We start from the raw sequence: 14,725 nt of genomic DNA, 5'->3' as shown, positions 1-14,725 counted from the left end.
GTGCACATGTAAGCCACAGTTGATTGTAAGAATGTGAAAAAGTATTGTTGCCAAATTAACAGCAAAAATTTGGTTAAAAAACATTGCGACAATGGGATGCACTGAATGACTAAGTGAAAACAACTAAATGAAACACTAAAGAGACTTGATTTAAATGATAACTAAAAAAGTGACTGAAGCATAGCACCAATAAGCATAGCACCAATATCTTAATGAGAAATAATGTGTATCCATGTCAAAGTTATTTTGCCATAGCAAAAATATTTTGCTATAGCAAAAATGATTAATCAAAAAAAAAGAATAATCAAAAATAAAAAAATACTATCTTTCTTCATCTTGCTCCCACAAAGCCTTCAAGTTATTTTAAAGCTTTAAAAGGTACTTAAGAATTAAAAAATTTAATAGCTCAATACTATATAATTTCAAATTCTTCTATAGCTTAAATAAGGCTCTTTTTAATGCACTATTCCAAACATGCTTTCAATAGTAAATTCAGTGATGCAGTGTGTATTTTCTCCTTGTGCATTTCTGCTTCCTACAGAATTACAGTCCTAGAATAGCATTATGATTTTTCTTGGCAATGTACAGTTTCAAGTAATTTTAGATTAAATTCAAAGCAAACTAAGCAAGTCTACTTTTGGCTCAACCACCTACTGGCCTAGGAAAAAAGTGTACCTTATGTAAGCTGAAAGGGAGAAAATTACTCAAAAAGTAAAACACACACATCACTTTAGCTAACATATACGGGACTATATTTAAGGCATGTACATCATCTAAAATTGTACAATGTACAAAACATGAAATTCATTCCACTCTAGAGCCATCACAATGACTTACCATTAACTGTGAGACACTTAAAAAGCATGTTACAGCAGACTTACAACTTACACTGAATCCTCAGAACAATGTTAGTTTCTCTTAAAAGTAAACTTAAAAGATATTAAGATTTCATATTTTTAAGATTTCACTAACTAAAACTACCTTCTTATGAAAGTATTCTACTCTAAGTAATGTTAGCCTGTTGTACTCTCATAAAAATGAAAATTAAAACCAACTTTCTGATTCCAGTTCCTATTTAAGAATAATGTGATGGCACAGCCTCTGACAAAGGATTAGAGCCTAAGGATATAATCCTTTTAGGATATTAAAATAAAACTAAGGATCAAAGGACAAAAGTAACAAGTAAATCCTGCTGTAGTGTTTGATAAAAATAAGCAAACCTTACAAATATTAATCACAATGTATGCAATGCATTCTTTATGAAGACTTACACAGTAATTGAATCAAAATTCTGCATGTAACATAAGGCATTGCTGGTGTCTCATATGAACCAAATACTTGCTTTTCTCTCTTGGACCTGCCTCGTGTGATGCATCCCAAAACAGGATTTCTCTTTTCATGGCTGCTTTGCTCTGGCAGTCAGCAACCATTTTACAAGGACATAATACATTCAAACCTTTTTGCATCTCTCTCTCTTCAAAGTTATAAGCTCCTATTTTAGATAGAGAAATTGTTATTTTTCATCCTTTTTATGTTATTACACTTTATCCCATTCTACCACTGCAGTATACCACATAAAAAACGCTTGTACATTTTTCTGACCCCATCAGAACCCTCCTCTATTTTGTGACCTATATTTCACTATAAACTATTATATTTTTTGTGACATTGTCACTACTGAAAATATCCAAGATGAATAACACATATAATCAATTGCATTAACAGGGTTTCTCCTCCAGGTTGATACTCTTCCTTGCAGCACAAGTCCCTGTCACTTCATCCCTTCAGCTACTTCCTTTTCCAACAAATGATTCTATTTTCATCCACAATTTCTCTCACTCAATATAGAACTTTCTATGTGCCAAGAAATGCTGAAAGGGATACATACACATTATCTCCCCAATTGTGTTTCATTGCGAAATTGACCCCATTGAAACAGTAAGTAAAACCGAAATAATACAGATCAAAAAATATTTGATAACAATTGTATGCAGCATTTATCTAATTTCCCATTTATATCTACCTCTACTTTGTTAACCATCATTTCTTTGAAATTTTTCTCCATGCTTTGCACACTACTGTGATCAAGCCAGGACTGGTAATTATTTCTAATTCTAGCATTCATATATATCAATCCCAAGAGACCTTTTCCCATTTAGTCGCAAACATTTTTAGAATCGTGACTGGAAACAATTTGGAAAGCATTTCATTCATCTATAACTTTTTAATTACCTTTATTAACATACAAATTATATCTATTGTTTTCTTCAACCAGAGAACAGAAACCCATTGACAGAGCATGTATTAATGCTTGTGTTCTAGAAGTATCCAAAATGAAGTTCATTTAGTTTCCTTGTCAAGCTCACTGTTTAGTTATAATTTTCTCCCCATAAAAACTATCCACTTCCTCTTTTTCTGGAACAAGGATATAAAATTCATAGTATTCCATATACATTCTTAATTATTGTAGAAATTTACTTCTTTTTTCTTAACTTCTATTCACATACATCATAGGCCATTAGTAGACAGACTCGCTCACTATTTACTCATACATGCACAACTCTCTCTTTACTAGAGTTTCTCTCTGTAAAAGTCTAATTTTATATCTGTACAGATTGCCCTGAGCCATTTGCATAATATTCTCTTCATATAGTCCCTTACATTTGTACATGAATAAATACATCTATGCATCTGATATAATCTGCAGACTATTCTCAAATTAAACATTTGAGAAGAAAGAGATGGTACTGAGGGACTTCCTTAACCGTGTCAAAGCTGCAGGGCCGCTCATTTGGTTAGAAAACAAAATCTTAACCAATCAGAACAAGCTTTGGAGAAAGACACAATGTGATTTATCCTTCCTGAAATTTCACTGAAGAGGTTCTGTCACGGAATATAGAAGCTTGATGATTTTTCAGACTTACAGAGACTAAGAAGAAGCTAAATTAATAGGACCTGAGGAATTAAAACCTCAAGTCTAAAAGCAAGATTATCAACTTGAGATGAGTCATCTGAAAATTCATTTAGAAGCTTTAACACAATACATATTATAATACAGACAAAACATTCAAAGCAGGGGAATGTAGGGGAAGATTCTGGTATTATTTTGGAGCTTATAGTGTGTATTTGATGCAAAATGCTCAGATGAGCAGCACAGAAACTATTTTCAATTTAACAGGTATTTTATACCTGTTAACAGCTTTGCAAAAATTTGAAATGAAAACACCTTCAGAATGGAAGGCAAAGAAATAAATAGACAAATATTCAGAGCAACCAATTAGTAATCTTGTGACATTTATTCTTCTTTTAGGAAGTCAATATTTACTGATGCAACCAAAATAAATCAACAGGATGAGCACATGTAGAATACAAAGTAAGAGATCGTCAACAGTTCAAGAGTTGCTTCATTTGCAACCAGAGCAGCATTAATAAATTTCCTAAAAAGACGAAACAGAGATCACCACACCAAGGTGGCTACAGCTTTTTTCTAGTTCTTAAGGTAGTGTGTAGCAGAAAAACTGAAGCTGAGAGAATAATAAGTGCAATTTCCCTCACAAGTCTAAGCTCAATCAGAATCATGTAGGAAAGTAATTAAGGGATGCATGCAATTATTTCCTATAAGCCTCCTCCTCCTCCATCAGTGATCCCTAACTACTACAAATATCTGAGTTGTTATCAAGAATAATAATCTTTGAAGCACTGAAAAAGGCCTTGGTCTTAGGTCTTTCAACCCAAAATAATTTCCAATATTACTTTCTATTTTATTATATTCCTTTACCTTACCTTCTTGCTGTTCAAAATGGTACAAATTACTCTGGTAATTTCTGGATTTTTATCCTTTGCAAGTCTAAATATTCACCATTAAAAAAAAAAAACAGAAACAAAACCAAAACAAAATGAAGCCAAAACAAACAAAAAAAAGCCCACAAAACCAAAACCCACATACTTAGGAAGCTTCACATCAATAAATCAATCAGATGTTAATGGAAATTATTCCTCAAAAAAAAAAAAAAGGTAGCTATGATAAATACAAATGTTTGATGCAAATTTTTTGAAAAAGTAGAAAAGATTGATTCAAAATATCTAGAAAAATAAATCTGCAGGACAATTTCTAGTTATTCATTTCTCATGACCAAAAAACCAGTTCATTATTAAAAGTTCCCATGATAGCTTATTCTATACAACATGTCACATTGGATTAAATTCTTTGTATTTAGAACATCGAATGGTCACACTGGTGAAAATGCAGCAAAAAGTGTCAGTGAAGTCTCCATCCTGGGAGGCTAGGCAAAGACCCAGGCAATGAACTCCATTCAACCCTACCTTGATCACTGGAGTTGGGCTAGAAGATCCCCAAAGAAACTTCCTAAAGCCAGCTATGATGTGATTCCATGAAATAAAATAACTTTTACAGATGTTGGTGTGTAAAAAATATTATTCTAAAAGGCATAACATGCAAATATACAATGTATTTTATCAGTCACATAAACAGCAGTACATTTTAAGAAATCCTAACTTTGTGACACATATGAAGAATGGCTTACCCTGTCCACAACAGAAGGAAGGAAACACAACTGCATCATGGAGGTTGGAGGTTAACATGTAATTCCACTATTCCAGCAGTCAGTGAGATTAGTAACTGTTTGAAAGAAAAAAAGAAGTCCCTTCAATTTCACATTCTGTAAGAACAACTTCCTTTTGACTTACTCTTTATCATAAGAGTGAGAAAGAATCTAATGCTTTCTTTTAAAATACCACATTTTCTGCTTGTTATTTAGCTAATCACAAAGATCCACAAAGATCAATCCACAATTGATCCACAAAGATCAATCACTCAATCAGAACATTTTTAACCACCATCTTTCATTATATCTAGATTAAGATACAATGTGATCTAGTAACCAAAGAATTAAATCAAAGAATATTTTAGGCTCTGTATTGATTTTATGAGTACATTTTACAAGTCAGTCTCACCAGGCCCCAATTTCCCTTGTCAATATTTGCAAACTTCAAAATTATGTTTGAAGTTGATTCATTAATATTTACAGATACCATCAAATTTGGAGCTGAAAGATGTTGTACATGTTGAATGAGAGATATAAATCTGCATAATCAATTAAAGCAGTTCAGCCACTTAGCAGTTTTGTCAAATAATTGTTTACCCCTCTCTAAGCATTACTCCCTGTTCAAAATATCAGGCAAAACTTTGAAATGGAAAAAAATAAAAAATAAAATCCAAGATAGAATATTTAACCTTAATTTTAATAAAATTAATAGAAGAATATTAATATATTTTTTCATATCTTTTATCATTTATGTATTTTTATCATTTATAAAAATTATGAATATGTTAAGGAAACCTTGGAAAGAATTTTCTTTCAATCAAAATTTTAAAATTCACTAGAATAATCACAGATCTGGAAATTTGGAGAAAACAAAATACAAATAAGTTGAACAGCTCTTTAAAAGTATTCCATAGCAAAAGAATACAACTTCCAAAATTTCAAGGAAATTCCTGCTATCTTCCAAAGAAACATAAGCTTTCTTCATGCAGTTCAAGGCTTAAAGACACTGAATTAACTGTGAGCAAGTAGAAGCAACAGTACACTCACAATGATAATGTGGGCAGAAAAAACCTAGTAAACATTTTTTTCCCTTTTTTTCTTTCTTCCCTATTCACTGAGTTTGCAAAACTTAAAGTGTTAATTATCCTAACTGTTACTCTAATAAAACTGAGCACTTTTTCAATTAAAAAACATTTGGTTTCCTTTGAAGAGCTAATTACATGGAGAACGCCTAAGGTGAACCACATAAAAATTATGGCAAATTCAGGGTCCTATGCCCCTGTAGTTACTAAATTTATTTCTACTGGAAGAAAAAAACTCCAAAGCACACACACACCATAACAAAAAACACAATGGAGTTAAGTACTAATCCTACTTCAACTACATAGCTTCTGGTTAGAGATAAAAAGCAAACTATCAAACCACCAATTTAGGTACTTTTAGTATCAGAGACCAAATATTCCTCAACATTATGCTACATGAACACCTAAAGGTTCAGTTATCACAACAGCAGTGGCTTGGAGGAGTCCATTCCCACAGCCCTAGGGGGCTTTTAACCTAAAGCTATACATAGAGCATTGACCTTGAAAGAGTTTATCAGGGGTTAAGAATCTAATCAGAAGTAATTACTTTTCTAAACTAGATAAAAGAATCAACAGTACATCAGTAGTAACAAATTACAGTTTGAAAATAATAAGCACTCCTTCATATTAGATACAGTAATAAATATAAGTGCTCATATTTCTTGTAGCATATTACATTTGAAAGCTTAAAAAAGATACAGTAATTTCTCTTCTTTTTTTTAAATCAATGTTATTTGGAACAAAAGAGGGAATTGTACCTTGAAAGAAAAAGAGCAGAGTACTTGACAAATATATACAAGATGTTCTGTCAAGCAGACAAAAACTTATTGGTGATTCTTCTTTTAGAATGATAAAAGAGTCAATTACAGAAACAATGCACTCCTCCAAGGAAATTACATATATGGATTCATTTTAATAAGCAATGGATAAAACAGTTTTCACTTTTACAGTCCTTTTTAACTACTAGGATAATACATTAACCAGAAACACAGTGAAGTTAGAAGTTACCTTCGTTTAATCTGAACTAATGAAATGTCTTTGTAAAATAAAAATTACCTCAGAAAATGAACAGGACAATCAGTAAAGGTTTATTTTCTCTTGTTTACTTACTATGTTGACTCCATAGAACCCTATTCTAATAAAAGCCATTGATGAATAATAAAATTTCAAACCTCTAACATCAAGCATGATCTTCCTCCACAGTAATAAATTAATAATCTACTGATAATCCTTGCAGAAGCCTCATTCCAAAAAAAAAAAAAAAAACCAGGAAGAGAATCTTCGGAAGCAATGAAGTAAAAGATCAGACTATGGAACTTAGAAGGACATAGTTTATGTGTTATAAAAAGAAAGATTTTGTGACATTGAATTGTTTTTCACACTTGTGAATAAACACATAACAAACTCTGGGAATCAGGAGTTCCACCTGGATAAATTTGGCTCATGAGGTAGGAGAAAGTAGTTCCTAAACAAATAAGTGCAAAACAGATACAGGAAACAGCCACTGAAATACATGATTTCATTAAGTAAAGGACTCCCAATTGCTTATTCCCTTTTAATTAAAGCACCAAAAATGCATTCAAAAATGTACAGTAGTTGAATCAAGAAGCTGAACAGAATCAGGCTTTCTGCCCTGCATTAGTCATTTGAGAGTTAACAAACAGAAATGGTGCATCCCTTTCTTAACAGACTTAATAGAATATTTGCCTCCCGCTTCAGTGCTCATCTGGGACCAAAGCACAGCCGCCTCTTCTTGGGGAAAGTGCAGTGCCCTATCAGTAGAATCATCTGGATGTCTTGGGAAAGGAACAGAGAGGGAGAAAAGAAACAACCTTAAGGTAATATTTGACTTTTCCATTCTTGTTTCTGCTGCAGCGCTCCACTAAACTTTCCTTTCTTTTCCACTTGCTTCCCCGTGTCATTCCTTAATGGCTGCAGACATCAGAAGCAAGATCAGAGGTAAGATCTTTTCTCTTTTGGCTGCCATCAAAGCAACATGCAAAAATCTAATAACCAGGAAACTTAACATCAGTCTGTTCACAACTCAGCTGGATGTTTATAAATCAAGATGAAAAACAGGTAGATGAGAGAGCTGCTGAGTTTGTAATAGTTATGCAAAAATGCATGACACTTGGCAGCCATAAGAAAACTGAAGTGATATTTGCAACCAGGAAGTTTTGCAAAATCAAAGCATAGTGAAGGCTATATGGCATTCAGATGCTGGGGAGAAAAAAAAAAAAAAACAGTCACAGAACTGAGCTAAAAGACTTTCTTCTTATACATGGCAGGCTTGGGGTCTGGGTGATTTGATAGAAATGCTGGAATACAGTTTTGAGCGGGCCACATCAGGGAAAGAATGTCAAATGGGATCATTAACTAAATAATTAGACTTGCTTTTTTATTACCATTTTCTAGTTCAAATTGAACCATGTTTTATGCAGTATTTTTATTAGAGCAAGACAAATTTTACTGGGGATTGCAAATAGTAATATTGCCATATGATAAAAAAGTATCTGCCTTAACTTCAATTCCACTGCGCCAAAATATACGAATCTTAGCCTGCAAAAATTTCCCTTGGCACTCCAGTTTCCTTTTACTTGGGATACAGAACTTTACACACAAAAAAGCCCCAAAAAAGACACCTAACAAGCTAATTCAAGTAGCCATTTACTTGTATTAGCATATAGGTTCATGCTGTCTGATTTACACTGGTTTACAGCTTTTGTAGTGCTCCATGCCACCAAAATTTAATTGCTTTCTGCGTGTGATCCTCACCATCCCCATAGCTCAAGTGTACCACTGATCTAAGATCTATTCATTTATTTAAAAGTGAAAGAAGTGAAAAACTCAAAGCACTTTGTACAATAGTAAGGCTAAGAATAAAATAGAACTATGAAGCTGCAAGTCCAAACCTCACATAATGCTGCCAATGCCTTTTCCTCTCAAAATTGGCGTGACATATTATTAAGGAAAAATGACAGATGAGTCTAAAACTTGCTGAGTTTAAAACACCTTTGAAAGTATTAGCTTCTTGCTTAGCTCCTTTTATGTCCTTTTAAACTTAATACTTTAGGTTTACACTGTTAATCAGAATTCCCATTTTTATTTACAACAACTATCCCTAATGCATAAATTTCCTGTCAAACCAGGGCAAGTGTTTAGCAACTATCAGCTTTAATGAGTGAGCTATTTTCTTTTCTTTTTAAGATGGGATTTTTGTGTCTCTGTGCCCAGATATATATAACTTTTTCTACAGCAATTAAAGCAAGCTTGAAGTATTTTACCAAAGAATACTTTAATAAGGTAAACATTCTAAAAATAAGATTTTAAATTAATTTTCCATATAAAGTCTGTAATTATTAAAGCAATTTTAATACTTTACAGTAACAAAAGACTTAAAAGTTAAATTTGCATATCTTCTCAAAGGAATTCTAGTGAAATCCCATTCAAGTATTTAAGACTAATAATGACTAACAAAATGCAGGATTTTAAATCACCATTTGAATCAATCTGGAAGTCAAGCACTTGTAGGAAAAACCTAAAATTGTGTTATTCTTACTGTTTCCTACACAGCCACACAAAAAGGCATTTCCTTCATAGAATAATTGTGCATAAACTCATTATTTGTGAGAAAAGCAGTATTTTCCTTTGTGGTGAACACATTATAATAAGGATGTGACTATCATAGCCAGCAGCTCCTGTGTTTAGCAGCTTTACAGCAGTATCTCACAATTCCTTAACTTGCAAGTTAGGCTTTTTCCACCTACTCTTTTATAGCAGGTATTACGGTCTTGTTCCTACTCTCAGTGCAGGCTTTTTCTAGCCCTTCAGCTTCCTTCACTCCTGAATAGCTCAGGCTAATTTTAGCAACAATAACAAGAAAAAATCAAGGATGTCCATTATCCTCCATACTGGAATTTAAAAGAGCTCTCCATGGTTCTGAGCTACCTCCTGCCAGAGTCTCACACACTCACACACACACTCTTTTGTACTCGAGTCTGTCTAAGGCCCAAATACAGATAGTAGGCTTTTGGTTTATAAATCTTTGTATTCTTTTTAAAGCAAGCAACCCTGCCTTAGCAAATTGAGTTTCAGGATGGAATTTCCTAGGATTTTAAAGGAGAGTCCGGATGGCATTTAGAGTTCTGTTCCACAAGGAATGGGGGCATAAAGGATCTACATCTCTAGCCCTTAGTTACTCACAAAATCAAAAAGCAACAAGGAAACAAGAAAATCAATCTGCTCCCCCACTTGAAAATTGCAAATGAAGATTATAACAAACGGCAGCAGTAGATTAGAAGGCAGGGGCTACCCCATTATGCTGCATTATACACATGATTATCTACATAGAGGTAGATAAATGAGGAACTTAAGTGAAACACTGGCTTTTGAAGTTAGTTTTGCTAAAATCAGAATATTCTAGACAGACAAGTAGACTCATACAATCATAAAAGTTTTTAGGTTGGAAAAGACCTCTTAGATCATGCAGTCCAACCATTAACCCAGCATTGCCAAGGCCACCATCAAACAATGTCCTAAAGTGCTGCGTCTACACATAAGTACAACAAACAAATTTTTTAATACTTTGAGCACTCTGGGGTCCCAAGACAAGGGGGCCTCAAGAAAACTTTGACAAAATAAATGGTCCCATAAATAGATGATCCTGACATCCTTCTTATGTGGAAACTAGCAGGGATTCTAAAGGACAGAAGGCAGGTTACACAATAAGGTAGAAAATATCACCTGTATAAGATAACAAGCTGTTTAACACTACTGAATGCTCTGTGGTGAAGTGACTGCTGAGAATAAAGACAGAATTCTATAAGAAAACTAGATGGTCTTTTAGAAAATGGTGGGAAGGAGCTGGTGACTTCAAGTCCACAACCATTAGAAGCAGCAGAAAAGAAGTCTTCGGAGTACAATTTAAGCTGCTTTGTAAAATATCAATGAACAAGTTTTTGCTTCCTATGACACACATAACCAAGCAGAGAGGTCATGATGAAGCTTAATTAGAAGATACTAAATTGACAGCCTACAGAAGTTTTGGGAAGCCAATTCTTACATGCATAAAAACTATATCAAATATTTTTAAAGCACAGTGGAACTGAAAGACTTGACACAGATGCCATAAGTGCAAATTATGCTTGAGATGAATATTACAGCACATTAAATACAGGACCACAGCAGGAAAAGTTAAATGAAATAAATGCATTTGCAGTTACTAGAAGGAACTTAAATTGATGACTACATTGAAATCTTTATTCACAAAGAAGATGACAGAAGAATTCTTGCAGCTAGGAAACTACAATACTCATCAGAAACAATAGGCACATCAATTAACACCAGATACTGGGAAATAAAGAACATTGTTTTTCTGAGGGATGTCATGCCTCAGAAGGTGACTAAGTTTTATAAACTAAATTATCATGGAATTAGGGAGACCTGGTTGATGTAAAACATTAGGATTTTAAAAAGGCACTACTAGATTGTGAAAGTCACCGTAATTAAAATATTTTGAGTTTAAAGAATTTGATATATTAAAGAAAGAAGACTTAGATATTCTTTCTACAAAAATCCACGCATGGATACTATACTGCATCTGTCTTAGAACAACCCAAGTCCTGGAAGCTCAGAAAACAAGCTAGAAGGGTCATGGCTGCTTGCTTCCACTTCTACAGATAACTGCTATTGACATTTGAGTAGGACAGGGAGCCTTCGCAGACAAAAGCTCAAATCACATTCTAATATCTTGAACTTGATCTGCTGAAGCACCAGAGTTAGGGAGAATATTTTTACTGACAGAATTTCAAAAGCAATTATTTGGGAGTTGGCTGAAATGGTACAGGGCATGTGTAAGCATTTGGAAGTAGGTAGCAAGAGCTGCATTCTGCAGATATACAACAAACTCATACTGCTGGAGTATTTAGGGAAAACTTTTTCAAAACTAAACCTTACCAAGGTCAATGTTAATATAGATTAAATATATTACAGAGAAAATAAATTTTACTTTTAATATTGCTTTCTCTCATACTCTTCTTTTTATGAAAAGCAGCAGTAAAACATAGAAAGAAAGAAGTCACAATGTGACTGGTCACAATATGACCAGTCATGTGAAAATGAAGAAAGATGATTCAGCACAAGCATTTCTACAAAAAGAAAACAGTTATGAAAGATACTTGGATGGTAAACTAAAACATGAAACATAACATTTTACCTGTAGTTTAAAAAACGATCAGTATTGCAGCTTAGAAGAAACAAACTTATTACATTCTGTCTGTAACTTTGTTCTAATCAGAGAGCTTTCCGTCCCCCATAACAAATTTATTAAAAAATCCCAGTAATAAGTTTTGTAAATGCAGTGATTTCTATGTTCTCCTACAAACTAACAAAGCATTATTAGGACGAACACAGTTAAAGGCTCCAAAAAGCAGTCTATTAGAAAAAGAAGATTGAAGAAATCTTGTAATTGTATGTGACTTTTATATCCTAATGAAATCCGTGCATGTGAACATTTTGTGTTCATGTTTAAATTTAGGAACCTCACCTCACTTAAAACACAGGTAGACTGCACTTTTCAGAACTGTGTAATAAACAAAAGTGCTCACAGGGTGGCACGTGCTGCTGCTGGTATAATTAAGTCCTTCTGTATTCAAAGGACTTACTGTTCCTGCTTTGCACCCCTAACTTAGATCCTGATCCTGCAACCAGCATTCATAGAAGCATCCATACACATCCAAAGTGTCAGCTGCAATCAATGTAGGAGAATTCTCAGAAACAAAACACAAACCCATACTACCTATGTGATTTCAAACGTTTTCATTTTCTGAAAACTGGTCTGAATTATTGCTAATCTTTTCAGATCCAATCATCAGTTCAGAGGGAAGCTATTCATTTTTCCTTTTTCTATTTACATGCATTTCTGTAACTGATGTCAAATAAATTAACTATTTACTAAATACACTCATCGGAGGGGGGAAAGCCCATGAACACCAACACTGCATTCTCAGCACAATAGTGCCTCACCCATTTTCTAACCACATTAAACAGAGGAAAAGAATTAGATTGCCAAAACATCAAAACCCAGAGACTTCATTTAATATATACGTAATCATAAAGCATTACATTTCACGTCAGAGCAGGGGAAAAAGTACATTTAGATGATAGTAAAATTTGTTGTCAAAGTTCAGGGAACTATAGGTTTTAAATTCTAAAAATTCTTTATGTTTGCTATTTAGATACCCCAGAAGTGTAGTATATAGGGAAACATGAACTGAAAATTGGACAAATAACGCTGATAAAGTGGTAACTGATTTTCTCCCTGCATTCCATCCATCACTACACAATACTACCAACATAACTGGCACTTGGAATTCCTACTTCAGAACAGACTCCTTATGCTTGATTGACCTTTTCAGATATACCAGCCCTCCTGCTGCATATACATGTTCTTTCACAGAGACCGAATCAAACGGCCACCAAAATTCTGACTGCACTTTACAATCTGTAAACAATTGTACATTTTAAATCTGTAAAATTCAATCTGTATTTTACAGATTTAAAATCTGCAATACAACCTTTATTTTACAATTTTCTTTTTCTCAACCCTCTATAACTTGCAAACCGACTTATTTGCAAAGACATGAGAATCAAAATATCATTACAGTATCTCAGATGCAATTCTAATTCTGTCTCCTCTGCTCACAGTTAATTCAAATTTGATATAAACCTAAATGATCTTGGACCACATACATGTGGCTGTTTTCAGATTTTTCATAAAGGCACCAACTTGAAACGTAATACTAATATGGTTCCTCTGAAAATAAATTTTATGGTCTGTTCAGCCACCTTTTCAGGTGTTGATTAATTCCCCATAAATGACTTCAAGACTGTTAGTAGCTGCCACTACATTTATTTGGAGTAAAACCTTAGTCTTTTCCTTGATGAAGTTAAACAGCTTCTATGGCTGAAGGAATGTTCACATTGAAGTTCTTTCAGAAGAGGTGCAAAAATTTTGGGATAACATTTCTCCTTTTTAACTTCAGAACAAAACAAGGTGATAAATTCCTTCAATAAAATATATAACCAAGGTTAAACAAGAATGCTGTGCTTTTTATTTTCACCTAGAGCAGCACCACTAATTACTACTGGCATTGCTATCTTGCCTTTTACTACCAAAGTGTTTGTTCAACACAAGTGAATGATAAGTCTTTTGCTGTGGTCAGTAGAATTCTTCAGCAGTTTAAAATATTTACAGCTCTGGTTGCAAGATATTCTGCTTCACAACATAACCATCACTTTTCTGAAGCCCAGTGGTGATGGACATCAGTTTCCTTATATCGGGAGGTTAAAACTGATGTAAGCTTTCTCAAATAAATGAAACTTTAAAAAACAGCTACCAGAATATGACAGTGAGATGAATTTTGCTATCTACTTACTAAATATATTTCAAATCAATATTAAAGACAACAATATTGAGGGAAAGACAGTCAAGAGTAACCAGACATTTATTAAAAAATTTCACATCCTATTACTGCACTAGCCCAGGATGTGTTTATTAGCCTAAATTAGCTAATTTTCAAATACCAGATATGTAGCAAAATATTCTTGTTTTCTTTTGAAAAACAACAGAGTGGAAAGCATGTAATTTATGGTTGTAAATATTTACTCATTATTTCCCAGAAACATGTAACATTACAGAAAGGCTCCCTAATGACATATAAAAAGAAGCACTACTTCCTACTTCTATACAACATCACTTATAAATAGTCTAAATATTTATTAATTAATTTCATAAGACTTCCCTAGGAAAAACTCTCTATGCAACAACTGATGGAAGAGTAATATCATACACTGTGTTTATTTCACTGTGATTTTCACAGCTGGTTTCAGAGATAAATAAATAATTTGGATCCAGAGTGAGCTTAAAAATCTTTATTCATTTCAGCCATACAAAAGAAGTTAAGCTTTTTTAAAACAGCATGCAATGCAATATGTATTTTAAATATACTAGCAGTATACCTTGTCTTTTACAGCAATGATGGTAGATGAAAGTCTAAGACTTTCAAAAGGTGATCAAGA

General features: G+C 33.5%; 1 protein-coding gene across 4 annotated transcripts in view; it reads right to left on the bottom strand.

The window, feature by feature from the left end:
* Positions 1 to 14,725, bottom strand: part of FUT8 (fucosyltransferase 8) — a 100,708-nt gene that overhangs the window by 53,709 nt on the left and 32,274 nt on the right. For all 4 annotated transcript variants that reach the window (XM_071427555.1, XM_071427553.1, XM_071427552.1 and 1 more), the window contains one exon: positions 4,545 to 4,639. The gene's annotated coding sequence lies outside the window, so the exon portion shown is untranslated. The remainder of the gene's footprint in view (positions 1 to 4,544; positions 4,640 to 14,725) is intronic.

Source organism: Agelaius tricolor, unplaced genomic scaffold (genome assembly GCF_023055355.1).
Source record: "Agelaius tricolor isolate 1412-34295 unplaced genomic scaffold, bAgeTri1.0.p SCAF_5, whole genome shotgun sequence".
NCBI classification, from domain to species: domain Eukaryota; kingdom Metazoa; phylum Chordata; class Aves; order Passeriformes; family Icteridae; genus Agelaius; species Agelaius tricolor.
This window is presented reverse-complemented; position numbering and strand designations above follow the sequence as displayed.